Below are 12,475 nucleotides of genomic sequence, written 5' to 3'. Positions count from 1 at the left end.
GAAATTTTATAGGGATCAAGAACATGATTACTGACATTGAATTTATCCTGTGGCTTTGAAGAATCCAAAAGATGATTCTCTAATAATGTATCCTTCTAAATTCTCCAGAAGTTCTAAGCTTAGACATCATGACGAAATGTCACCACGTTCCTTTGCCAGAAGTTGTTCAGTACTGACGGGCTAATGATGCTTTCGCTTAAAGCCGATTCCCCCAATAAAGGATGCCAAGGCTTCTCTGGAGCCCTGTTCCGGGGCTGGCGACTTTGAAGTTGAGACGCAGGTTCACGGGCAGTTTACGAAGACCCATTCCCTCCCCACTCTCCTCCCCTTTCTCTGAGACACCCTCCACATAAGACTGCGTTCTCAGTCCTCCGCCGCCTATTTAAACACAACTTCCACACCTAACAAATCAGAAAGCTGTAATTTCAAAGTTTCAGAAACGTTTTCGGAAAGCCTCCTCAAATGGGAAGCGGCTTCTCCACCGAGTTAAGCGTCCGAATCCTCCTTCCCGCGGCAAGGACACTGGCCCGGGCCAGCTCCGCGGAGGACGCCCCCGGGCGCGCACACACAGCCCGAGGACGCGCCCTGTATTTTAAGACGCAGGGTCGGATTTCACCCGGAAACTTCGCTCTCACAACCCCAGGCCGAACTGTGTCTGATTCTCAGCTCCCGAGCCCGAGTTCTACCTTGCAAAGAGATGTGGCCCCATTGTGCCTAGCTGGCCTCCTAGCACGGACGCTTTTTTTCTTTTGGTCTATCTTTTGCTAAGAAACGGCAGTGCGCCTCGCCTCTCTACCCAGCCGCAGCCTGCTGTCCCCTAGACAAAAAGCGGCGGCCGGCTGTTCCCTGCAGCGACGACCGCGGCGGCGCAGCGCGGCCCGGCCACCCGAGGCCCGCCGCGCTGCGCCTTTGTTGGGCGGTCTACAGATGGTGCCCAGCAAGGGGCTGAGCCGAGGGCGGGGGCGGGGGCGGGAGGGGGAGGCCGGGAAGGGGGTCGGGCGGGAGGGGAGGAGACGGCGGAGCAGCCAATCCGCGCGCGGCCCATCAGCTGACCGCCTTTGCTTACACCAGGTGCACGCCGGCTGCTGGGAGCACAAAGCGGGGCGCACCGAAGGCGCAGGCAGCTAGCGGCGGAACTAGGCGAGGCCCGTGCGCCCGCGGCTGCAAGCGCCCGCCGGGCAGGGAGAGGGGCCGGCGGCGTCAGCTCGGGCGGCGGCCACGGCGCGGCGGCATCCCTAGGCGCCTGGGGCGCCTTCCTCAGGACCTGGCAGCTCGCTGCCCCGCCCTCTGCACCCCACTTCTCCGACCCTCCTTCCCAATCCTGCCTCCCCCTGCCCCGGCCTCCAAGAGCCGATTGAGCCCAGCCTCGTGCAGCAGCTGTTGCTTGTGTCGCCGCCTCGTCTCCAGTCTTGGTGCTCTGCCGGGGGTCCCCCAAGGAGCCAGTGCGCGCTGCGGACTGGGAAGGAGGCGCCGCTCAGCCGGTCCTCCTCCTCGTCTTTCTCCTCCTCCTGCTGCTGCTGCCGCGGGTGCCGGGTCCGTGCGCACCCCAACACCCCCACCAGCTGGGCCTCGGGGTAAGTGCCCTGGCCGGCCGCGCCGCGGGGGAGGTGTGGGAGGCACTGTGGGGAAGTAGAGGCAAACTTGGTGGCGTGGGAGACTCTGCAGGGTCTGGAGAACCTCGGGATAAGATCGCGGGCCTAAGGGGGACGAGGGGGCGCGGCTCATGGAGCTGGGGAAAATGACGAAGTCGGGAAACGGGAATATAGTGCCCCGTTTCCCTCTGTCCCCCTTACCAAAAAACAAAGGTGTGGGAGAGCGCTAGTTGGGAAGGCAGGCCAGAGAGAAATAGGAAAAAGGCAGTGACTGGAGCCGAGCCCGATGGATTTCAGGGGCCGACCAGGGGAGGGTGGTGCCCGGGGACTGGGAGGGAGGAGGGCTGCCGGGATGTGAACTGGGGAAGGCAGCTGGGGCTGGAGAACAGCGCGGAAAGGGTGCCCAGGGAGTTGGAAAGAGGGCCAAGAGGAGGGAAAGGAAAGTGACGGGTTATGGGGAGAGAAAAGAAAAAGGGTGTCTTGGCGGTGGCCTTGGTAAGAGAAAGGGGCAAGAGGCATAATTGACAAGGCATTGAAAGTATTGAAGTCAGAGCCTTGGGAAGAATCTACCCAACTCTCCGCGGTCCACGCAGGGACAGACCTCAGCCTGTGAGCCTTGAGCCCAGAAGGAGTGGCACCCTAAGGACGCTTGCCAGAGAGCCTAAAATGTTAGGGAAGCCTCATCCCCGCCAGGAACAGAGCCGGCGCTGAGTTCCCGGCTCGGCCGGGGTCAGAAGCGAGGAAAGTTTGCCAGCGAGTGTCCTTTGTGCTGCGTGGAGAGGGGTGTGGGCAGCCGCCGACTCGGCGCTTCCCCGCCTCCCGCGGCGCCCGCCTCCTGCCCAGGGAGTCCCTGCCTGGCAGGCTGGGGTTGGGGGGAAAAGTCCAGCAGCGGGAGGGCCGCTCGTCCCGGGACGGTTCCAGGGGAGCCCGCGCGGAAACGCGGACCAGGCGATTCGGCCCGGATGCCAGATCCCGAAGGGACCTCGCTTGCCGTGTTCACCGCTGTAGCCCCAACGCCAAGAACAGAGCCTGGCCGTGAGGGAATGACTGGCCGGTGTACAAATGGTTTTGAAGCACTTGAACCTCACAGGCAAAGGCTAAGAGTATAAATCCCATCCCACTGTAAATATTTTCATTCCCAAACCTAAATTAGTAAAGGAAAAGTGGAATTCTAATTGGCTGAGGGAACAGGTACTGCCGACTTGGGCTTTTGCGTGGAGGATAAAAGACAACATGTTTTGTTTTGTTTTGCCATGACAGTCTAAATAATATTAGTGGAATAGGCTCATTATTTCATTTTTAAAAGCTAGGGCTGGAGGAGTGGAAAGTTCAGGAAGGCACTTTAATCAGTATAAATCTAGAGTAAAAGTGTTATTGGCTCCAGGGCCATATGTGTCCCGAAGTCTCTGATTTGCATGCAAATGTGAGCGGATCCTGGCAGATGTCTGGCCTCATCCATTCACATGAAGGAATTTGAAAAGACAAGGAGTCTTCAGTTAACAATAGACCTTAAGAAAATAGAATAAAGACGCAGTGTGAGTTTTTCTGTTTGGAAATTCCATGGCTTGCTGACACCTTTATTCAAGAGACAAATTCTTTAAGTGCTATTGTATTGAAAGCTCAAAGTGCTGCTTGCTCTTTACCTGGCTGTATACATTCGTGCAGTATTCAAGCTGGATATTCTGTGCTAGTTAGGAAAAGGTTTGTGTGAAGCAGACAGTAACTTTAACCCACTTCCGGCGGCTTGAAGTGATTTCTGAATTCACCCCTCAACTTTTCGAGTTTTCTTTTAATAATTTGACTCTTGCTCAAATTTGGTACTCATCTTCAGAGCTATTCATTATAGTAGAAGATCGTTGTCGTTGACCGACATGAAGATCTCCTGAGAATGTCCACTGTCTGGTCAAAGTCATTTCTGTTCTTAAGGCACCAAACTTGTAGAACTGGAGGTGATGCAACTGTCCCATCCCTAGTTACCCTAATGGTTTTCAGGTCACAGAACAGTGAACGGGGAGGCAGTCGTGCAATAGACTGTGGGGCAAGGGCCTTTCTGCTGTGTCTAACATTAGCTGAGTGACCACACTGCACTGTTCACCTCTTGGCATTGTGCGACAGCTGAACAAAAGGCAGGCAGTGTGGGCCGCACGTGAGGCAGGCGATTTCATTAATACCTACGACTAACCAGCCCCAGTGGCCTCTTCTTTTGTCAACCTCAAACACTGTTGAAGGGAAAAAGAACCTATTCATGGAACAGCATTTGCCCCTGTATCCTATATATTCACTGAAAGGGACATTAAAATACAGCACCCCCCACCCCCCACCAGAAAAAAAAAGACAACATTGTTTTGGAGGGCCCAGTGTCTGGGGGGAGGGGTGGACAACAGATGTTAGTCTGCTATTTTACATGTTCCCTTAAGTTATTTTTGCAGGTTCAATGCCTTTTATACATAAGGCCATATTTTCCCAGGAGGGGAAAAATGAATTGAATCCATTTTCAGTAAGAAAATGTTATAGCCAAGTTTGCATTTTCTGTCTTAGAGCTATATAGAAGTCAGAAAGTAACAAATCATCATAATAAACTCTTAATTTGGCTCTTCACGCCTGGGATTCTGTCTTCCTGATAGAGTTGAAGGGTAACTTAAAATAAACTTGACATTTCTAGACTATAAACCATTTTGTTGTAAAGTTATCAAGGTATTTTTGAAACCTGGTAACTTAAAAACGACGCTCACATTTGTGAAACCTTATCTTTGGCAGTTAACCTGCCTGTGTAATCTTTATTCTGCAAGTCTAATGAAAGGAAAGATTAGAACTCATTCCTTGGTAAATAAAAGTAATAAAGTGTTTAATTATTAGAAAAGGATCATTCTGCTAAATAAAAGATCTCAAGACCGGATCCAACTGCAGACTGTGGTTCTAAAGAAATAACCTCAGCTAGCTCTGGTTAATGTCTGAAATTCTGGGAAAGCAAGGAAAAACTCAACCACTGATCTCTCACTAGTTAAGTCTGTGCTAAGGCCACCTTCTTGACCTAAACTGCTAGAGCCATTACCACATATTCTAAAGCAGTGACACTCACGGGAATATACTAGGTACTAAAGAAAATCGGTCTCTACAGAGTTATATTGCTACTTCCCAAGCCAGTGGAATATAAATAATGATGATAAATAATCAGAATGGTGGGCTTTTTATACCACCATAAGTAGGCCATAAGTCATAAATAAAATATGGTAAATTATAGGATGCAGATGCCATTTTTACAAGACTTGCATAATGCTTACTTAAAATTTATTTTTAAGTTACAAAATAATAGTTCTCTGAATGATTCATTTCAGCACTAATGTCAGGTTATTCAAATATTGTATTTAATTTTTAAAAATTATGCTGAACATCTATTTTGGGTTAAGCCAATCTAGAGATAAAGCAAATTCCATTTTAGAATCATATGATCATTTAGAGTCGTATGTTTCTGGAACAATGAAAGTATCTTTAACTCATGAATAGAGCTTTGATTAATATTTAATTCAGGATGAAATTATATAGATGAAGTCAGAAAAACATTTATTCTCTCTTGTTTTGGCTCAAAGTACAGAATAGAGATAAAAGTTAAACCCTATCTGTAAAATTCAATACTTTAGTGACCAAGGGATCCATTTGTTCTCAAGTCTTTTTAGGTGAAGTTTGCTTTTTAATTTCTTGTTTTAGCATATTAGCATTCACCTGCTTTACAGATCTATTACAGAATGTAGCCTCCCAAGTTTTCAAATATAGATAAATGCATGATAAATGGTTTATTGACATTGCATTATAATCCATGATAAAATGATAAATGTTTCCAGACTTTATGGGCACCCTGTAGAACTGTTAAGCGTATTATCCAATAATTGAAATACATACCATTTTATGTTACAGTTTTTTAAAAGAAACAATATGCAAGCTTTACTACTATTGTGTGTTTTACTTTTTGAATGTTTTCAAAGCTCTAGGCAAATGTCGGGAGTTATTAACAATTTTATCAGTTGATTGATTGGTTAGCAAGCTATTATCCAGTCATAGCTGGATGATCTTGGATCAGTTGCTTAACTCCATACCAACCTTCAATTTTGTCATGTATAACATAATCAAGTTGGGAGAATAAGGCTGGAAGGACTAACTGCCATAATCAGTGAGATTACTAAAAGGTTTATGTAAGCCATACCTCCAGTACCACAATTAACATAAACACATAACTTATATGGAACCATTTTACCTAATGAACTGAGATGCGAAGAAGCTAAGGGTGGACTTGGAATAATACATTCCCAAGGTTCTGTCCACTCTTACTTCAGAGTACCCTCTAAAGATGCTGCTGTATCAGCTTAAGACACTTAGTTTTAAAATCTGTGGAGTGAAAACTGCTTTTAGAGTGGCTTATTGCCTTCCATTTATACTCTTTATTGCTCAGAGGTTGGAGTGTTATTTGAAAGCTCTGATTAATATAAATGAGTTGTAATTTTCCAACCCAGGCTGTCCTAGCTCACATCTATTATACCACTGGCAGACATGTGGACTCCACAGCTGTCCCCTCATTTGTGTATGAAACAGACACACTGGTGGCATTTTTGGTTACCATGGTTACATTAACAATATACATATGACATGACATCCTTCTATGTGAAAGGTTTCTGTGGCAGATATTTTGTAGACCTGGGAGTAAAGGAAAACTATTTAAGTTCGGGGAACACATAAATTAGTCTGCCATTGTATTCTGGAGCCACCATTTCAATCCAGGGAAGAGAGCCATCCTACAGTGGTGTCCAGGAAAGGGCAATCTTGTAAACAAAGATTTTCAAGGGAGGCATTTCCAGCAATGCCTAACCTCTTCAGGAGAATGTCCGTTGAATATTCATTTCAAAATATTTGCTCTTCCTATTTATGACTGCCCTTTGTGAGATAATGTATTAGCCTAGTCATTTTCAATTTGTAGGGGGACAGTGGGCAGTACCAATATTAGCATCTATCTCAGTAAGACCTAGGAAACAAAAAATGAGTTTGCACTATTAAGCAGTGAGCCACAGAAAGAATCATCCTTTAGAAAAACTAAAAAAGCTTTAAAAGAAAGAAAGGTGGCTTAATTGGTTTCATGCCTATAATTTTCCCCTCTAGAAAAAAAATGTTAGCATGGCAATAAAGAATATCATTAACCTGCATTGTTATTTCACAATAGTGATAAGTCTTAATTTGCATCCATAATAATCAGTGTAATCAAGTACTGTACAGAGAATCAGGAAGGCGCAGGCTCAATTCCCAGCAGTGACACTAATGACTCAATGTCTGACCTTCTGGATGTCCTGCAACCCTCCTGGTGCTTCACGGCCCTATCAGAGTTGTGCATTAAAGGATCCAGGAACACTGGTAGATGATTTAAATATTACCAGTGCAAATAATTTGATTTCTGTCCCAAGAGCTAGAATTATATGGAGAGCTAATGGTCTGGGCACAGCCCCTACCTTTCTGCAAGGTAAGATGTTTATAGTCTCTAATTCCATAGCTAAGAGATTTTGTTGTTCTCTCCCTGGCATTGACAGTTGCTCACCACCTCACCTGGGCCCACCTGAGGGGAAAAATTTTACCAGGGGTACAGGAAGCCATTTACAATCATTAAACATTTGTTCACCCCACAAGTATATGTTGAGCACCTGCTGTATGCCAGGCGTTACAGAAAGCAATAAAACTAAAATAAGTTAGCTTGATTTTTCTGCAGCTTGTACATTGGAGCATTTTGTTTCCATCAACCTATGCATTCTCCTACAAGTATTTCTTGAGTGCTCTGCATGAAAAAGGCATTCTGCACAGAGGATTTCAACCAAGGGTGATTTTTGCCTCTGAGGGGACATTTGGCAATATTTGGAGACCTTTTTTTGTCAGCTGCTGTCACAAGTGAGGGTAGAAATGAGGGTGGTATACTGGCATCTAATGGGTAGAAGCCAGGGATGCTGCTCAACAAAATGCACAGCACAGGACAGCCCCACAATGAAGAATTATCTGGTCCAAATGTCAGCAGTGCCAAGGATCCTGCCTCTGCCCTCAGTGAGCTTCAGTCTAGTCGGGGTTACAGAAAGGAGACTGACAAGTGCAGCATAGTGTGCTATGATGGTGAGAGTGTAGGCTACAGAAGTACAAAAGCAGCAGCCTGAATTCAGATGTCAGCTGCCAGCAGAGGCTTTATGAAACATACTGGTTAATTCACAGAACGGGCTTTTACCTGCCACACAAGTGCTCAGCGGGAGACGATTTTCGATCTAGCCTCATTGAACATAAGTATGTTGGATGGTTGCTTGAGAGAGGGTAGACTCCTTAAGTTTGTCGAGAACTTTAAACTGAAGATGGAGTTAATTTCTTGTAGGACTTGATCAGAATTCAGTGTGTCTTGAGTAAACAGGAGAGGAGGCTGGAAACAGAAAGTCGATAGCAATAAACGTAGGACAGCACACGCCGCATGAAGAGAAGATGCAGCTGAGTTGACAAAGCTGTCACTGCCTCATATTTTAGAGCTTTAAACTTTGCCAGATCCTTAAATATGTATCTCATTTGACCTGTAACATCCTGAGATACCAAATGTGATTGTTCTTTCTCCTTTTCCCCAATAACTGAGAGATCACAGTCATGGAAAGGTTCATTGTGACTGTGGACAAGTCACTCAATGAAGTTCATCTGTAAAAGAAGTGGTCTTGTGAGGCTCCTCTTCCTAGCACAAGTTGAATTTGTCTGGGGTCACGCATCTAGGAGAAGACTGGAGGTGGGATAAGACATGAGACTCCTGCCTCTCTCAGACCTAGTGTCTTCCACTCAGATGGTAGCTGCTTCCTAAACTGTGGAGTCCTAACCGGTAACAAGATGACGGTGACTCAGCATGCTAGCTCTTGGGTTACCGAAAAAAGCAAGGACCTGCGACACATCAATTAAAAAGTATCATGCAGGGAAACTTCAACTGGGTTTCCCCTCCACCTAAGGATTAACCACACCCCCTCCCTAATGGCTTATCTTAAGCTGACCTTAGCCACTTAAAAAATACTTGTGACAATCTGGGAAGAAAGGTTCATAGGAGAGTGCAGCTAGAGTTAGAAAACGAGATAGAAAATAGGACAACCCAGAACATGTGGGAAGAATGGACATTTTTTGATGATTTTTTGTTGATTTTTGTTTTTTCTTTGATAGGAACATTTTAACTTTCAGAGAATAATGACTAGTGTATGCAGATATGCACAAATATCACACATATAGAGCAGGGGAGACAGATTTCATACAAGCTTATGTTTGTTTGTTGTTTGTTTAGTAAGACTTGCACATCAGAACGAGTTTTGGAGAGAACTTTCCCTCAATGTCTCATTTCTGGTTTCTCTGGGTTGACGAGTGTAAGGTTTCCTATAAGAAGAAAGACTGAGAAGCCACGCGACTACTCAAGGTTCTTTTCATTCTCTGTGGTTTCCAGGATCAGGAGTGAGAGTTAGGTAGGACTTCAGCCATATCCTGAGCGTTTCCAGGACACATGTGGAATCTACATGAACTCTTTGGACCGTCAGAGAACCATAAGGACAGTGCAGTAGCAATGACTGGCTTTCTCTAGGTGGTTATTCCAACTGACTGTGGTTCCATGCAGTGAGGACTACATGTAAGGCCTAACCCCCAAAGGACCAGTTAGCTTTGCTGTGTTCCACAGGGACATAGCCAGCTTCCTCACATACTCAAGAAACTCATCCTTTCTCACGGGAAGGCCATGTGAAAAACGTAGGCCACTTCAAAGCCATCTGAAGGCAAAACACAAAATAGTGGGCAAATGCTGGTGGGATATTTTTCTCTTCATGCATTCATTCACACTGTCAAATTGGAGTCCCGGCGAACAAGTTCCCAAATGGCTTCACTACCAGGATTGATCTCTGGAGTGAGAGGTTAGTTCTATGCAAATGAGATGCTTTAGTGACCACCATTTTTCCTAACGTAGCATATAGCAGTAGCAGTAGAATAATGATATCCTACACTGTGCCTTTTCAACGTGTTAAGACCCACCACCAACACCTTATGTGCATTAACTCCTTTAATCCTTGCAACAACTCTGTAATGTAGACAGACACCCACTTTATAGCTCAGGAAACCAAGGCAGACTGCAACTATGTAACTTGCCCAAGGTCAAACAACTAGTGTGTATGTAATAAATATTTGTCAAGTGGATGAATGAATGAATGGATACACATCTGTTTTAGAGGAGAGAGTCCTTTATTTGAATTCTCAGTTTATGGCATTCCTGCTTCCCAGGCAGGGCATTTTCAAGAACTGCCTCTGTGACTTGTGAATGATAGGGGAAGAGCTGGTCAGTGGAGAAGCAGGGGTTGAACTTGAGTCTGTCTGACTCGAAACCTGTACTGTTAAAGTGCTTGGCTATGTTTCTTCCTCTTTAATTGCAGCGATAAAACAAGAGGACTGGACTACGTTAGCTTTCAGCCCATTCCGCTCAAAAAATTACATAATTCCATATTAAAGTCTATGTAAAATAAATCACCTTTTTTTTTTTTTTTTACTACTTTTAATTTTGAAATCTAGTTTGGTATTTTTATTTAACCAATCATTGAATTATCTTTTAAAATTATTATTAACAACATATTTATAAACCCTCTTTAAATCATTTTAAAGGGATGAGAATACATACAGATTGCATTCTCCTAACCATTACCATCTCACTGCCTATTAAGTTATATCATCATTGTCTAAATTCAGAAGGTGTCTAAAAATTGAAAAGCATCTTTTGTTACATAGGGAAAAGACAGGTAAAGTGATTAATTTTGAAAAAATTACTGCCGATATTTGCAGAAATAAGTAGGTTGCTGAATCTAATGAATAGTATTGAATGATTTTTTTTTTTCTTTAAGATGGAGCCTTGTTTCTGTTGCCCAGGCTGGAGTGCAGTGGCACGATCTTGGCTCACTGCAGCCTCTGCCTCCGGGGTTCAAGCAATTCTTGTGCCTCAGCGTCCTGAATAGCTGGGATCACAGATGCCTGCCACCATGCCCAGCTAATTTTTGTATTTTTAGTAGAGACAGGGTTTCACCATGTTAGCCAGACTGGTCTCGAACTCCTGACCTCAAGATATCCACCTGCCTCGGCCTCCCAAAGTGCTGGGATTACAGGTGTGAGCCACCATGCCCAGCCATGAAAAGTACTGAATGATTTTTATGAGCTTCAAACTGCTAGCAGTATTAAAAACTACTACTTGAGATTCACTTCTAAAGATTGTTTTGCTTTAAGGTGTCCTTCTGACAGGCAAGTGAAGCATCAGAGCAATGTGTCAGTCATTGCCATCGTATTACAGGACATGCAGCCCAAGGCAGGGGAAGGAGTGGGTAACAAGGCATGTCCTAGATTTGGGAAGAATTAGTTTCAGAACTGCTTCTCAGCTGTGTGATCTAGAGTGATTTCATGGAACCTCAGTATCTAAATCTGCAAAATGGGATAATAATAGAGCCTGCCTTTTAGAATCGTTGGAATCATTCAGTGAGAACATGCATATAAAGTCTTTAGAACAGTTCCTGTTCCAAGGTACATACTTAGCATATAGTAGCAATGAGTAGAAGTATTTATGTTCACATCTGATATTTCTGCTGCTACAAGGTCTGCATTCTGAGGATGCTAATTCTGAGGCAAGCAGAGAGATTTTAAGGGACAAGAAGACTCAGACTAGGTATTTTATGAAGCCAGTAGTTCACATGGCTGTCACCTTTCGTGGTAGACCCCTAGATTGCTTTATATTTGTCCAGACATGAGAAATCTGGATTCTGCTGATGTGCCTTGAAAGAACTGGCAAACAGGTGAATACATTAGAGCCTTTTATTGTTTGTTTCTAGATCCTCTTCTGTATCCCACTCTCTCTTTTCTATCTGAAAATATTATAATGCCCCTAACTGGTAATTCATGGAATCACATTTTCCAAATAAAGAGAATGTGTTAGATTCAGAGCTATCATTCCACCAAGAAGAGCTGAATTTAAGACATTGTAACAAACCCAAAAGCTTCATCTCTCTGCATCCATTGTAACATTAAGGTTGTTGGGCCATGTAAAACTCTGAGAACAATGCTGAGCATCTTGTAAATGGTCCATAGACAATGCAGCTACCATTGTTATTGTTAATTCTTAGTATCATCATTACCTTGTATCTTGACCAAACCACAAGGCTCCTGGTTAGGACCAGATTAGAACAGTGCAATTTAGCCACAAATCTTTCTGGAAGCAAGAGAAAGTCACCAGGCATGCTGGGCATGGTGGTGCACACCTGTAGTCCCAGTTACTTGGGAGGCTGAGGCAGGAGGATCACCTGAACCCAGGAGGTCCAGGCTGCAGTGATTCCTGATCACACCACTGCACTCTAGCCAGAGTGACAAAGCAAGATGTTGTCTCTTAAAAAAAAGGAAAGAAAGAAAAAAAGAGAGTGAGTCACCAGGCAAGCCAAATCAGGTGTGACCCTTAGGGAGATCCCTGGTGAATCCACAGAGGCCGGTTGCTATGAGTTGGCCTCCCTAGCACCTCCCATGTTTCAGCTAGCTGATTTTCACTTGTACATGAAGGGAAGAGTTGAGGATACCATTAACTTGATTTTCTTTGAATTCTTTGTGAGATGGAAATAGTAATTATTTGTAGAGAACTTCATATTCATTGTCTTGTTTAATCCGCATCATCAGTGCTTCCCAAGTGCTGTGATCACATTTACAGGTAATTGTAGATATCCAGACTCTTAGCTCTGGGGGAAAGCCAGTACTGCACAGCTGGCCACCTGGCTACCCTTGCAAGCCAATAAATAGAGTTTTCTAAGTGTGCTGAGAGGAACACATACCAACTCTGGGAGTTATGTATTATC

The 12,475-nt window shown here is 44.6% G+C and overlaps 1 protein-coding gene across 2 annotated transcripts in view; it reads left to right on the top strand.

Moving 5' to 3' along the window:
- Positions 1 to 1,112: 1,112 nt before the first annotated feature.
- Positions 1,113 to 12,475, top strand: part of LRRN1 (leucine rich repeat neuronal 1) — a 47,711-nt gene continuing 36,348 nt past the window's right edge. Inside the window, exon 1 of one of the 2 annotated variants that reach the window (XM_025375278.1) lies at positions 1,113 to 1,574. The gene's annotated coding sequence lies outside the window, so the exon portion shown is untranslated. Of the gene's footprint in view, positions 1,575 to 2,324; positions 2,715 to 12,475 lie in introns of those variants that run through there. The other variant, XM_025375279.1, reaches the window with a different exon arrangement.

This window comes from Theropithecus gelada, chromosome 2 (assembly GCF_003255815.1).
Source record: "Theropithecus gelada isolate Dixy chromosome 2, Tgel_1.0, whole genome shotgun sequence".
In the NCBI taxonomy this organism is placed as follows: domain Eukaryota; kingdom Metazoa; phylum Chordata; class Mammalia; order Primates; family Cercopithecidae; genus Theropithecus; species Theropithecus gelada.
The sequence above is the reverse complement of the archived record's forward strand: the minus strand, read 5'-3'. Positions and strand labels throughout refer to the sequence as shown.